Below are 15,680 nucleotides of genomic sequence, written 5' to 3'. Positions count from 1 at the left end.
GTAGATTTAAAACTGAAAAATAAAACCAGAAGCTTTTTTGTAGATGACATAAAAAGATTCCTTCTTTTTCTTAGTAAGATAAGCAAATAATTCTTAAATAGGACACAAAATATATGAACTATAAAGAAAATATTGATACATTAAACTATAATATATTGAAATACAGTGTATTTAACATACAGAGTAAAATTACAAACCACAAACTAGAAGATATTTGCAGTACATACATCTGACAAAGAATTCTATTCAAAATAAATAAAGATCTCTGAGAAAGAAAACCTAATTTTAAAAAGTACAGAAAACAGGAAGAGAAAGCATAAAGAGAAAATAGGTTTAAAAAAAAAAAAAACTTTAAAAAATTGCTCCAAATTCAGTTCTCAGGGAAATGCAAGGTAAAATGTCAACATTATACAATCAAAAAAAAAAAAAAAAAAACACTAAACAGCTAAATGAAAGTAAAATATAGTAACAATTACTGTACCATTTACTTTTCTACCAAAAATGTGTGCTGGTTTTATATTTTCCAAATTCTTGTTAACATTTGTTGTTTTCAACTTTTTAAATTTTAGCTATTCAGATGAGTGGATAATGAAAACATATTATGGGTTAATTCTCACGTCCTTGATGACTAATAAACTGAAATAAATTGAACACTTTTTCATGTGAAATAATCATCTATTTTTCCAGACATACTTGTTTATGTAATTGTACAAATAATGTACAGGACCTTTCTGCCAGTGAAAACAACTCACCAACATGAAAAATAAGAAGAAAAAAATCCAGTATTTATTTTCCTTTTACCTCATGTATACACAAAAGTAAATATACAGTGAATTAATTATTTTATGTGTGGGAAAATAAGATAACAAGAAGTTAAATATTATAATTCTGTTTTTATGTAAGTAATAAATTAAGTGTCCATCAATAGATAAATAAAGACAATGTGATACATATTACTTGGCCATAAAAAAGGGATGAGGTCTTGACATTTGTGACAACATGGATGGACCTAGAGGGTATTATTTTAAGCAAAATAAGTTAGACAGAAAAAGACAAATACCATACCACTTCACTTAAATATAGAATCTAAAAAACAAAACAAATAAACAAACAAACAAAAAGCAAAATCAGACCTACAAATACAGATAACAAACTGATGGTTGCCAGAGGGGAGGGGAGTAAAGGGATGGCAAAATGGGTGAAGGGAAGTGAGAGATTCAGGCTGCCAGTTATGGAAGAGGTCATAGGAATAAATGGTACAATATAGGGAATATGGACAAAGTTATTGTAATAGAATTGTATGGCGATGGATGGTAGTTACACTTGTGATGAGAATGGCATAACATATAGAGTTTTTGAATCCCTATGTTGTGTACCTGAAACTAATGTTGCATTGTGTGATAACTAAATTCAAAAAAGAAAAGAAAAGAAAAAAAAAAAAAGACAGTCTTTCTGTGATGGAGTTAAGTTAGACAAGTAAAATGTTATAACTTTCTTTTTATTCATAGAATTTATTTATGTTTAAGCTTATTTAAAGTTTATTGCTGTGTAAACTGCGTATCAACTTTATTTTTGAGAGTCTAAACTTAGTTCTTTATAGCTTGATAAGAGGTCTATGAGATGCCACAATATATTAACTATTAAGTCACCCAGTGGTGTTAATATACCCACTACTGATCTACTCCTCCTATACTAACTCACTCAAAAAATATTATTTACACTATTTGAAAGCTGCTAATTTACACATAGAGAGGAGAAAAAATATAAGACTCAGTAGAAAATAAAACAGAACAAACATGTGATTTGCAGTCTATATAACTTAAATAAACAACCTAAAATAACGCAAATAACATCCCCCGAAGACAAAATATTTTGTTCCTTCTTTTTGATTATTGTTATTTACGAATGATTTAAAACATGTGTCTACCTGGAAATATCCTGCAAATATTATGTTAATACAATAGAAATAAAACACAATTTTTACTTCTTGGGTTTAAAAGAGTTTTATTGAGTCTACCTTCAATTTTCATTAGTAAACTATAGAAAATAACATGTGTAATTATCGCAGCTGAATAACTAAACAACAAACATCCCTATAATCTCACTATTAAGGTATTCCCTGGAATAAAATTAATGTTTCTTATATTAGTTAAAATCAATAAGACAAATCATAAGACATATTGTTAATAGTAACTTTGATTCAGACACTCCCAAATTGCAGATTATGTGTGTATGTATGTATATAACATACATACATCCATTCATCTACTTATCATTCATTCATTCATCTACTTATCAAATATGTATTTAACAATAGCCGTAATAAATGCTGAGAACTATATATACAAGTCTCCATGGAACTTTTATTTTTTTTTAAATTTTTATTTATGATAGTCACACACAGAGAGGGAGAGAGAGGCAGAGACACAGGCGGAGGGAGAAGCAGGCTCCATGCACCGGAAGCCCGACGTGGGATTCGATCCCGGGTACCCAGGATCGCGCCCCGGGCCAAAGGCAGGCGCCAAACCGCTGCGCCACCCAGGGATCCCTCCATGGAACTTTTATGATTTAGGTAATCATAAAATCCAAAATGAATATGCTGAATTTGATATCTCTGACCATACTAACATACTCAGCATCTACACTTAATAGGTTAATTTGTGTTCTTTAGACCTCTTTTATTTCTGAACTAAATCTAAGAGCTATCTCTATTTTTTTTGAAGACCAATGAAGAGCATGACAATCTACTCTTTTCATATAACTACAGAGAAGACACACTGAAAATGTGATTCAATTTCTTAAATTTCAGATTATTTTCTCACCACCTGCCTTAGGTGATCTAATATAGCCTGTGGGATTCTCAACTGTTAGCTTCTTAAAAGAAAACCTTGTTTTCATGGACTTTATATTCTACTGATTCATCAAAAATGCAAGTGAATTGAGATGTTTACTAAATGTACTGTTGAAATATTTTTTTAAAATGATTTCTAAGCTCCTCCCTAACTGAAATTTTGACACAGAAAATTTTAACCAGAAATATGTCCACTTACTAATAGTAATAAGTGCAAATATTTAACACATTTTTATTTGTTTGACTTATTCCTTCATAAAAAGTAAACGGAAGAGTTTCTTTAAAGTATAACTAATTTCACCGCATATATATTGATAATATATTTCCATACTTGAGTCACCCATTTTTCATCTAATACGTGTGATTCTGCTAAAAGTCTGCTGGAAGTTAGGATTACTGAAAGATTGCAGATTCAACTCTCTTCTTTGAGAATTGTATTTCAAGGCATTTTTGATTGAATTATGCATATAACTCAATTCTCCTTTTCCTAATTTGTAATATCAAAAATTAAAAAGAATTAACCAGCAGGGTGCCTGCCTGGTTCATTTAGAAGAGTGTGGGACTCTTGATCTTGGAGCCATGAGTTTAAATCCCATATTGGGTATAGAGATTACTTAAAAATGAGAGAAAAGCAAAGAAAAGAATGGAAAGGGGTGAAGAAAAAGGAAAAGAAAAGAATTAACTAGCAAGACAGGTAAGGCAAATTTCCTTCAGCAAAGGAGAAGTAAATATAATTTTGTATAAATAAATATACATCTCTTTCAGTATCACCCAAGTGTCTGTTAAAAATGAAGATTCCCAGGCTTCAGGCCTGATAAATTAGATCTTATAAAATCTGTTAGTGGCAAAGCTAGGAATAAAATTTTTATGTCCCACCTTCTGGCACTATGTTTTATTCTTTCATTCTTCTTTCATTCCAAATAAAGTATCCATATTTTTTGGTGCAAAGTGTTTTAAAGATGTCAATTTCATTGTTGTTTATCAATACAAAGGCACTGTAAAGTGCAGATAGGATCAAAGTATTTCTGAATCTACCTATGTTCATTGAAACTTTTCATTCTCTTGAATTTAACATAATTCCTTCATAGAGCAGGATGTGTGTACAAGGGTATTTGAATTACCCAAATCCAGGCCTTCTAAGGTTTCTCTGTAATTTAACTTGATGAAATATTCTTAAATACCTAATTTCTTGTGATTTGTTACTATTCTTCCCTTTCCAAGTTCATGAGAAGGTCAAAATGAAAGCATATATTTATTTGTATTATAGTACACTTAAGATATCAAAATTTTCTAATGAAATATTTCAGTAGCATTGGGATAAAATTGGTGTCCAACACAAATCAACAAAGTACTGAGGAGAAGAAAAGAAAGAATATTTCTGACAAACAAGACCCCAGTTAACATCAGTGTTAATGATTTTATTTTAAAAATGTAGATGGATGATCATTGGCAGTCTAATTAAAGCTCAGATGAGGTCTTTAAGGAGCAAAAACTCAAGTTTTTGAGAGATAAAGACTTCACAGAGAATAACTGAGAATCCTGTCCTTAATAACTAAATTAATCATAAGTTTGAATACTACACACTAATTTCTGTAATGGTATACAAAAAAAAATTAGAAAAAACTGAAGTGTATTTTTAAAATGATTAATTCAGCACACGTATTTTTTCCTTACTTGGAAATTGATTTAATGAACAATTAAAATAATGTTTCCTGGGAATCCCTGGGTGGCTCAGTGGTTTAGTGTCTGCCTTAGGCCCAGGGCATGATCCTGGAGTCCTGGGATCTAGTCCCAGGTCAGGCTCCCTGCATGGAGCCTGCTTCTCCCTCTGCCTGTGTCTCTGCCTCTCTCTCTCTCTCTCTCTCTCTCTCTCTCTCTGTCTTTCATGAATAAATAAAATCTTAAAAAAATAAATAAAATAAAATAAAATAATGAAATAATGTTTCCTGTTCTGATTAGGTAATGTTCTTAATAAATTATCCTGCTTCTCATCATTTGTTCATATTCTTCCCTATGTGTTTTATCATGATGTACAAACATTTAGAAGAAATTAAGTTCTATACTCCTACATATCTTTTTGAAATATATCCCAGTTATATTTAAAGTTCTTTTATATATTCTTTTGTCTTAAAAGGATGGAGAATATGGATGGTAAACTAGATGTATTATGAATACTTCAGGGTTAAAACTGTGTGGAATATTACATACCCATAAAAAAGGATGAGATTATGCCATTTGAGACAACATGGATGGACATAGAGGGTATTATGCTAAGTGAAACAAGTCAGACTGAGAAAGACAAATACCACATGATTCTACTCATAAATGGAATCTAAAAATATGAATTAAAAAAAGCAAAGTCAGAACTATAAATACAGAAAACAAACTGATGGTTTGTCATTCAACAAAATGGGTGGAGGGAGTAGTAGATACAGGCTTCTAATCATGGGAATAAAAAGGAGAGCATAAGGAACATAGTCAATGATTTTGTAATAGTGATATAATGGTAGCTATACTTGTGGTAGCTATATCTGTGGTAAACACAACAAATGTATAACTTGTCAAATCATTATGTTGTACACTTGAAACTAATGTAACATTGTATCAACTATAGCCAAATTTTTAAAAATAAATAAATGATAATAAAAACAAAGTAAAAAATGAAGTAAACAAAACAAAATATATGTGAACTCACAATGAATATTATTCAGGGAGGCTGCACATAAAATTAATACAAAAAATAAAATAGCTCAATAAAATTTATTGAGCAACTGCCAATATCTAAAATAAGTCCTGCAATATAGAAAGTATTTAATAAATTATTCTTTAACTGGTTTAAACATAGAATTTCAAATAGCAGCTTTATGCAAGTCACTATGTGAATACTTAAATCCAATAATATTCCCCAAAACATAATTTTAGACATAATAATGTGAGTAAGGAAACTGGAGTTAGAGTTGCCAAGGATCCCTAGAGCTAAACAAGGATGTAAACCCAAGTCTATAGACTCCAAAGACCACACAGGATCCACTATTCTACACTTCCTCTCTTTAAGGGAGGATAATACATAAGGTATTTCAAAAGAAAATATTTAGGACTCCATCACCTAAAAATTTAAGCCCTAAATATCTAGAAAAAGTATCACCCAGAATAACTAGACATTTTTGGCTGGTTTTTAAACCTAGCTTCAACACCCCTGATGCCCCTGCTAGATACCACACTGTTTTCTGTTCTGGCTTCCTCAGTATCATTTCTTGATCAGCCCTATTGTTTAAGCTCAGTATCTCCCCTTGTTTTATGTGGGTCTTTCATATTCCAATTCTCTACAACCTAACTTCAGCCAAATTTTGTCTTTTAACCACTCTATGCCTGCTCTTTACCCTCCTTAAAAAAGAAGGATAATACTGATAATGCATCATCAACCTATGGCTGTAGGTTCACATAGCTGATGTACTAATATAGTAGTACTTAGCTACATAAGTAATTTTGTAAGCATATTTCTGGTTTTCACACATTTGCCCAAGGATTCTAAGCATTTAAATCTGAATTAGATTTTATTAAGTACTTTCTGCATTCAAGAGAGTATCGGGATAGACAATGTATATGATATGATTCATCTGAGATTGTATTCAATATAGATGGAAATATATATATATATATATATATATATATATATATATATATATATATACACATACAGTTGATGCTTGAATAATGTGGAGGTTAGATGTTGCACATAACTTTGGTCTCTACAACAACTTAACTACTAATAACCTACTGTTGACCCAATGCCTCACCAATAACATAAAAATTTGATTAACACATATTTTGTATGTTCTATGTATTACTTACTGTATTCCTACCATGAAGTAAGATAGAGGAAAGAAAATGCTATTAATAAAATCATAAGGAAGAGAAAATACATCTACATACTGAACTGTATTAAAAATGTATAAGTGAACCCACATAGTTCAAACTCATGCTGTTCAAGAGTCAACTGTATATACAAAATGTGAGCATAATGAAATTTCACTTAAAATTATATAATGTGCTGGACGGGGGAAGATGGCAGAAGAGTAGAGGACATGTGTTTCATCTGGTCCCTTGAATTCAACTAGTCATCTATCAAATCATTCTGAACACCTGTGAATTCAACCTGAGATCTAAGAAAAGAATTGCTGGAATTCTACAAGTAGAAAAACAACTACTTTTTTGTAAGGTAGGTGGTGTGGAGACATGAATCTGAAGGGTTATATGGGAAGATAAACCACGGGTGAGGGAGCCTCCATATACCTGCTACTGAAAAGTGATATAACAGTGGAGCACAAAATCAGAACTTTTAGAAGTCTGCTCCTGTGAGGGACATCACTGCCTGAAAGGTGCTCAGGTGGCAAAACAGGGCAGTATCTTCTAGGTGGGACAGTGTGTTCCCAGGATCCCCAGAGTCACAGAAAGAATGGGAGTGTGTAAATTCAGCAGAGTTCCCAAGTATTGGAATGGGGGAAGCTGGCTAGAGTTAGTAAGCCCCAGAACGGCCTCTCATTTAGGTGTTGCCATAAACCATGAACTCCAGCAAGATTGGCAACTGCTCTCCAAGCAGGGGCCCAGCAAGTAACAATCCCTGGGAGATGCTGCTCCTTCCCAGGGAGGAGCAGTGTGGGTACACACACAAACAGGTAACTGCTCCCTGAGCAAGGGCCCAGTGAGCCCCAGGGCTATGGGGAGACCTCCCTCCTTCTTCTTGGAGAATCAGCAGGGGTGCACACTGCAGGAATCTGCAGAGTTTAGCACACACAAAGGTGCTTAACTGCTTTTCCCTGAGAGTGCACTGAAGAATGGGAGCTGAGATCTTGGTTGGTCTGTGGGGCTGGAGATTGGGGCACCACCATTTTACTTTTTTTTTTTCATTCTCTAAAGCAGCATGAAAAGCCTCCAGGGAACAAAAGCTATGTAGAGCAACATGAAGCAGCTTATACCTTGCCCCCTAGCACAGGATGGTGCGACTCCCTCCACACAAAGACACCTGAGAATCAGTGCACCAGGCTCTTTCCCTAGAAGACCAGCAGGAACATTTTTTTTTAAAGTCTTTTTTAAATTTTCATTTTTACATTTAAATTTTATAAATAAATTTTATAATTATTCTTCATTTTTGGCTTCCTTTCACTGTATTCAATGTTATTTTGTGTGTGTGTGTGTGTGTGTGTGTGTGTGTATACACACACAATTTTGGAATTTAGTGGTCCTCTAACAAACAGACCAAAATACACCCAGGACCAACTGAACCACACTATTTTGTCCACCTATGTAATTATATTCTCTCTTTTCCCTTTCTTCTTTGCTTTTTTGGTTTCTGACTTCTTCAGATATGTCTAGTGTGTATTTTGCTAGGCTCATGATTGATATTTTTTATTTTGTTCTCTTGTTCACCTAATCCTCTCTGGACAAACTGACTAAGGAGAAATTCACAGCAAAAGAAGAATCAGAAGGGATCCCTGGGTGGCTCAGCAGTTTGGTGCCTGCTTTTGGCCCAGGGCATGATCCTGGAGTCCCAGGATCAAGTCCCGCCTTGGGCTCCTGGTGTGGAGCCTGCTTCTCCCTCCTCCTGTGTCTCTGCCTCTCTCTCTCTCTCTATCATAAATAAATAAATAAATAAATAAATAAATAAATAAATAAATAAATAAATCTTAAAAAAAGAAAGAAGAATCAGAGGTAATACTTTCTGCCATAGACCTAACCAATATGGATATAAGTAAAATGTCAGAAATAGAATTCAGAATAATTATTATAAAGCTACTGGCTTGAAAAAAAAAGCATAAAAGACACTAGGGAATCTCTTTGTGTAGAAATTAAATATAACCAGTCCAAAATAAAAAACACTTTAACTGAGATGCAGTCTACAATGATTTCTCTAACCTGTAGGGTAAGTGAGACAGGAGAGATTCAGGGACATAGAAGACAAAATGATGGAAAGAAAGGAAGCTGAGGAAAAGAGAGAAACAATTAAACAAACAAACATAAGGGGAGGCTTTGAAAAATCAGCAATACATTAAAGTGAAATAATATTAGAATTCTTGGGGTCCCAGAGGAAGAAGAAAGAAAAAGAGAGGGACAGAAGGTATATTTGAGCAAGTCAAGCTGAAAATTTCCCTAATCTAGGTACAGAAACAGGCATTCAATTCCAGAAGGTAAGAGAACACCCCTCAAAATCAATTAAAATAGGGATCCCTGGGTGGCACAGCGGTTTAGCACCTGCCTTTGGCCTGGGGCACGATCCTGGAGACCCGGGATCGAATCCCACGTCAGGCTCCTGGTGCATGGAGCCTGCTTCTCCCCCTGCCTATGTCTCTGCCTCTCTCTCACTGTGTGCCTATCATAAATAAATAAAAAATTATAAAACAAAAAAATGAATTAAAATAGATCAATACCCTGACATATGATATGAAGCTTGCACATTTCAGAGATAAAGAGAAAATCTTGAAAGCAGCTGGAGACAAGAGGTTCTTAATGTACAAGGGCAGGAACATTAGATTGGCAGCAAACCTATCCACAGAGACCTGATAGGCCAAAAAGGACTGGTATGATATTTTCAGGGTACTAAATGAGAAAAATGTGTATCCAAGAATACTTTATCCAGCAAGGTTGTCATTCAGAATGAAAGGAGAGATAAAGAGATTCCAGGACAAACACAAACATAAAGAATTTGTGATCACTAAACTATCCCTGCAAGCAATATTAAAGGAGATCCTAGAAGTGAAGAGAGAGGCCAAAATAAATATAGACCAGAGAAAAAAAAGAAACAATATATAGAAATGGAGACTTTACAGGTAATACAATGGCACTAAATTCATATCCTTCAATAGTTACTCTGAATGTAAATGGGCTAAATGATCCAGTCAAAAGATACAGGATATCAGACTGGATAAAAAAGCAAAACCTCCATATGCTGTCTATAAGAGACTTATTTTATACCCAAAGACACCTTCAGATTGAAAGTGAGGGGATGAAGATATATTTATCATGCTAATGAACATCAAAAGAAAGCTGGGGTAGTAATCGTTATATCAGATATATTAGATTTTAAACCAAAGACTGTAGTAAGGGAGGAAGAGGGACACTATATCGTACAGCAAGGGTTTATCCAACAAGAAGACCTAACAAGTATAAATATTTATGCTCCTAACTTGGGAGCAGCCAATTATATAAACTAGTTAATAACAAAATTAAAGAAACACATTGATAATAATACAATAATAGATTATTTTAACAGCCCACTCACAGCAATGGACAGATTATTTCAGTTCTTGAGCGGACATGGAACATGCTCCAGAATAGATCACATACCAGGTCACAAATCAGTTCTCAAACAGTGCCAAAAGACTGAGATTATTCCTGTATATTTGTAGATCATAATGCTTTGAAACTTGCACTCAATCACAGGAGGAAATTTGGAAAGAACTCAAATATTTGGATGTTAAAGATCATCCAACTAAAGAATAAATGGGTCAACCACTAAATTAAAGAAGAATTTAAAAAATTCATAACAAATGAAAATGAAAACACAACTATTCAGAACATGTGGGATGAAGCAAAAGCAATCCTAAGAGGCAAGTATATAGGAATACAAGCCTTACTCAAAAAATTAGAAAAGCCTCAAATACACATGATAACCTTACACATAACAGAGCTGGAGAAAGAACAGTAAATAAAACCTAAGCCAAGCAGGAGAAGAGAAATAATAAAGATTAGAGCAGAAATCAATGAAATACAAACCAAAAGAACAGTAGAATAAATCAATGAAACCAGAACCTGGTTCTTTGAAAGAATTAATACAATCAATAAACCCCTGGCCAGACTTATCAAAAAAAAAAAAAAGAGAGAGAGAAAGAACCCAAAATAATAAAATCATGAATGAAGGAGGAGACACAATGATCAACACCAAGGAAACAAAATTTTAGGAACATATTATGAACAACTATACACCAACAAATTAGGCAATCTGGAAGAAATGGATGCATTCCCAGAAAATTATAAACTACCAGACTGAAGAAGAAATAGAAAACCTGAAAAGACCCATAACCAGCAAGGAAATTGAAGTAGTAATCAAAAATATCTCAACAAAGTCCCAACATCCAAAGGTGGATGGCTTCCCAGGGGAATTCTACCAAATAGTGAAAGAAGACTACTTATTCTTCTAAAGCTGTTTCAAAAAATATAAATGGAAAGAAAACTTTCAAACTTGTTCAATGGGGCCAGAATTAACTTGATCCCAAAGCCAAAGATCCTACCAAAAAGGAGAATTACAGACCAATATCCTGATGAACATGGATACAAAAATTCTTAACAAGATACTAGCCAATAGGATCCAGCAGTAATTAAAAGGATTATTCACCATGACCAACTGGTATTTATTTCTGGGCTGCAAGGATGGTTCAATACATGCAAATCAATCAATGTGATACATTGCATTGAGAAAAGAAAGGACAAGAACCATATGATTCTCTCAAGTGATACAGAAAAAGCATTTGCCAAAATACAGCTTCCCTTCTTGATTAAAACTCTCCATAGTGGAGGGATAGAGAGAACATACCTCAATATCATAAAAGCTGTATATGAAAAGCCCACAGCAAATATCATTCTCAATGGGAAAAAGCAGAGCTTTTGTTGTGATCAGGAACACAACAGAATAGGGTAACTGGGCTAAGGGCATTAAAGAGGGCACTTGATGTAATGAGCACTGGGTGTTATACTATATACTGGCAAATTGAATGTAAATAAATAAATAGATAAATAATACATTTTAAAAAAGGATTACAACAGGAATGTCCATGCTCACCACTTTTGTTCAACATAGTACTAGAAGTCTTGGCCTCAGCAATCAGACAACACTAAGAAGTAAAAGGCATTCAAATTGGCAAAGAAGAAGTCAAACTCTCACTCTTTGTAGATGACATGATACTTTATGTGGAAAACACTCTACTCCAAAATTGCTACAACCCATTCAGGAATCCAGCAACGAGGCATGATATAAAACCAATGCACAGTAATCAGTTGCATTTCTGTACATTAACAATGAGACTGAAGAAAGAGAAATTAAGGAATCGATCTCATTTACAATCGCACCCAAAACCATGATACCTAAGAATAAACCAAACCAAAGAAGTGATCTGTACTCTAAAAACCACAGAACACTTATGAAAAAAAATGGAGGAAGATACAAAGAGATGAAAAACCATTTCATGCTCATGGATTGGAGGAATAAATATTGTTAAAACGTCTTTGCTCCCAGAGCAATCTACACATTCAATGCAATCTCAATCAAAATATCATTGGCATTTTTCACAGAGCTGGAACAAATAATGCTAAAATTTGAATGGAACCAGAAAAGACCCTGAATAGCAGAGGAATGCATAAAAAGAAAACCAAAGCTGGTGGCATCACAATGTCAGACCTCAAGCCATATTACAAAGCTATAATCATCAAGATAGTATGGTACTGGCACAAAAACAGACCCATAGATCAATAAAACAAAATACAGAACCCAGAAATGGGCCTTCAACTCTATGGTCAACTACTCTTTGATAAAGCAGGAAAGAATATCCAGTGGAAAAAGGACAGACTCTTCAACAAATGGTGTTGGGAAAATTGGACAGCCACATGTAGAAAAATGAAACTGGACCATTCTCTTATATCAGAAAGAAAAATAAACTCAAAATAGATGAAAGACCTAAATGTGAGACAGGAATCCATCAAAATCCTAGAGGAGGACAAGAGCAACCTCTTCAGCCTGAGCCACAGCAACTTCCTGCTAGACATATCTCCAAAGGCTAGAGAAACAAAAGTGAAAATGAACTTTTGGAACTTCATCAAAATAAATTAAAAAAAAAAAAACAAAAACTTCTACACAGCAAAGGAAACAGTCAACAAAACTAAAAAGCAATCTATGGAGCAGAAGATATCTTTTTAGATGACAGGCCAGATAAAGGGCTTGTATCCAAGATCTATAAAGAATTTATCAAAATCAATACCCAAAAACCAAACAATCCAGTCAAGAAATGGGCAAAAGACATGAACAAACATTTCTCCAAAAAGATATACAAATGGCCAATAGACATGAAAAAATGCTCCTCATCACTTGGCATCAAGAAGATACAAATCAAAACCACAATGAGATACTACCTCATGTCAGTAAGAATGGCTAAAATTAACAAGACAGTAAACAACAAGTGTTGGTAAGGATGCGGAGAAAAAGGAACCCTCTTTACACTGTTCATGGAATTGCAAGCTGGTACTGCCACTCTGGGAAACAGTATGGAAGTTCTTCAAGAAGTTAAAAATAGAGCTACCCTACAACCCAGCAATTGCACTGCTAGGTATTTACCTAAAAAATACAAATGTATTGATCCAAAGGGGTACAGGCACCCAAGGTTTATAGCAGTAATGTCCACAGAAATCAAACTTTGAAAACAGCCAAGATGTCCATTAACAGAGGAATGAGCAAAGAAGACACACACACAATGGAATATTACTCAGTCATCTAAAAGAATGAATACTTACCATTTGCATCGATGTGGATGGCACTGCAAGGTATTATGCAGAGCAAAATAAATCAATCAGAGAAGGACAATTATCATATGGTTTCACTCATATGTGGAATGTGAGAAATAGCAAAGCTGATCATAAGCGAAGGGAGGGAAAACTGAATGGACAGTCATCAGAGAGGGAGAAAAACCATGAGAAACTCTTAACTATAGGAAACAAACTGAGATTGCTGAAGGGGAGGTGGGGGGGCATGGGGTAATTGGGTGACGGGCATTAAGGAGGGCATGTGATGTGGTGAGCACTTGGTGTTACACGCAACTGATAAATTATTGAACTCTATATCTGAAACTGATGATGTATTATATGTTGGCTAACTGAATTTAAATTTTTAAAAATTATATAATGTGTCAGAATTAAAGAAAACAAGTATTGTGGCAAATTTTAGAACCATCTCCCAAGATTGTATTTCCCTTTATCAATATTTATTTCTTTCATTTTTCTTACATTATTATTTAAACTTTATGTGTATATGTTATTAGATTGGCAGCATTTATGTGAGAGAGAACTTCTTAGTCTTATTCAATATTGTATTTCCAGAACTTAAAACAGCATCTAATATAGTGGTAGAGGCTAAATTTGTTTATTGAATGAGTGACTTAATTACAGGTGTATATATGGTGCCACAACTTACTAATAACATTTCTAGAATAACAGCAGTGATTAGTAAAGTATAGTGTAATCGATGTTGTCAAGTCAGTTACTAAATTCCAATCTTGCTGATCAATAAAAATGTTAAACCCCTCGAATATACATACATTACTATCAATTAGATCATCTCAAACTTATTCATTGTGAGACAAATAATTACCTTCAAGCAATATTTCCTACACGTGTGTCATAATTAAAGACACACTATCATTCAGGCACTGAAATTCATTGCATTGAATCACTACCATAATAAAGTCCTAATTTTATATAAGGAGGAGGTATTATAGAAAGAATAATCAAGTAGATTGTACTATATGAATAATTTATAGACTCTAAATTGTTTCTGTAAGCAACACAAATATAATGTTTATAAGAATTTTATCTGATTTTAGGGGATTTTGGTACATTTTCATTGAGAAAGAAAATTTTCTCACTATTATAAAGCAGTGCATTTGAAAATAGTCCATTTTGCTTAGTTCCTAAACTATGAGCCTATTAACTGGAAATTATAAATTATCCCATTACCAATGACAATATATTAGTTTCTCCAACATGGGAGTCATAGCTTTTTAATTTTAATATAAAGTATTGGACATCGGAAAATGTATTTACGTCTTCTTTACATTCACATATTCTATGAAGTTTGAGTCATGTAGCAGAAACTAATTATAATGGAAATACAATCTGTTTTTTCATAAAACATTGATTTGAGATCCACCAACACATATTAAGAGTATCAGTTTATTGAACTTGAAAAATTGAAATAAATATTCAAAGATAAAGGTAGTTATTGAAAACAAAGTTTGTATGTTTGATAGGTATTTTTCATAATTTTTTTCATAATTGATACTTGGCAACAGGCTATATTCATTTAATTTTAGTTAATGAGCTATCCTTACCTACATAACATTAATACAATGCGAAGTTAATTAACATGTCAGTGCTATGGAGTTCATGCAAGCTATTATAAAATAATATAAAACATGAAATAAAAATCCATTATGGCATGATCTTTTACTATTGTTATGTTTATTTTCCTTTGGAAATATTAGCATATTTGTTTTTAAAACCTCCGCTTCCTCATTATGACTTTTGTGTATTTTGTGTTAAAAGAAAAATACACTATTTCTATATTTTAATTGTGTCAGAACTTTAGGGTATGGTGTATATGTTTGTGCCTGTGTGTGTATAGAAAGACACATTTCCCAGTATTTTTATATAACATAACACTATGGGAAATATATGTATCTTTCTACTTCTAACAATTATAACTAGTCTGAGTAGACTTGAAACTCTTCATTTATTTGCCTGTATAGCAAATCTTATGAAGATGTTGCTATGAAACACAGTTCCAGTTCAATTTGTGCTTCTAAGAAGGAAGAATATATAAAACAAAATATCGTACAATTTTTTCTCATTACAAAGTGCCATAAATGAGATCTATACCTTGTATAACAAGGGAATAGAAACTGGCTTAGAGTAGGGGTCCAGGGCTGAGTCCTGAAGAATTTCCAGGAGTAAGACTGACTGACAAAAACAGAAGATAAAAGCTTTCCAGGCAGAAGGACCATGAAATGTGTGA

Source organism: Nyctereutes procyonoides, unplaced genomic scaffold, assembly GCF_905146905.1.
Source record: "Nyctereutes procyonoides isolate TBG_1078 unplaced genomic scaffold, NYPRO_anot_genome, whole genome shotgun sequence".
Lineage (NCBI taxonomy): Eukaryota > Metazoa > Chordata > Mammalia > Carnivora > Canidae > Nyctereutes > Nyctereutes procyonoides.
The sequence above is the reverse complement of the archived record's forward strand: the minus strand, read 5'-3'. Positions refer to the sequence as shown.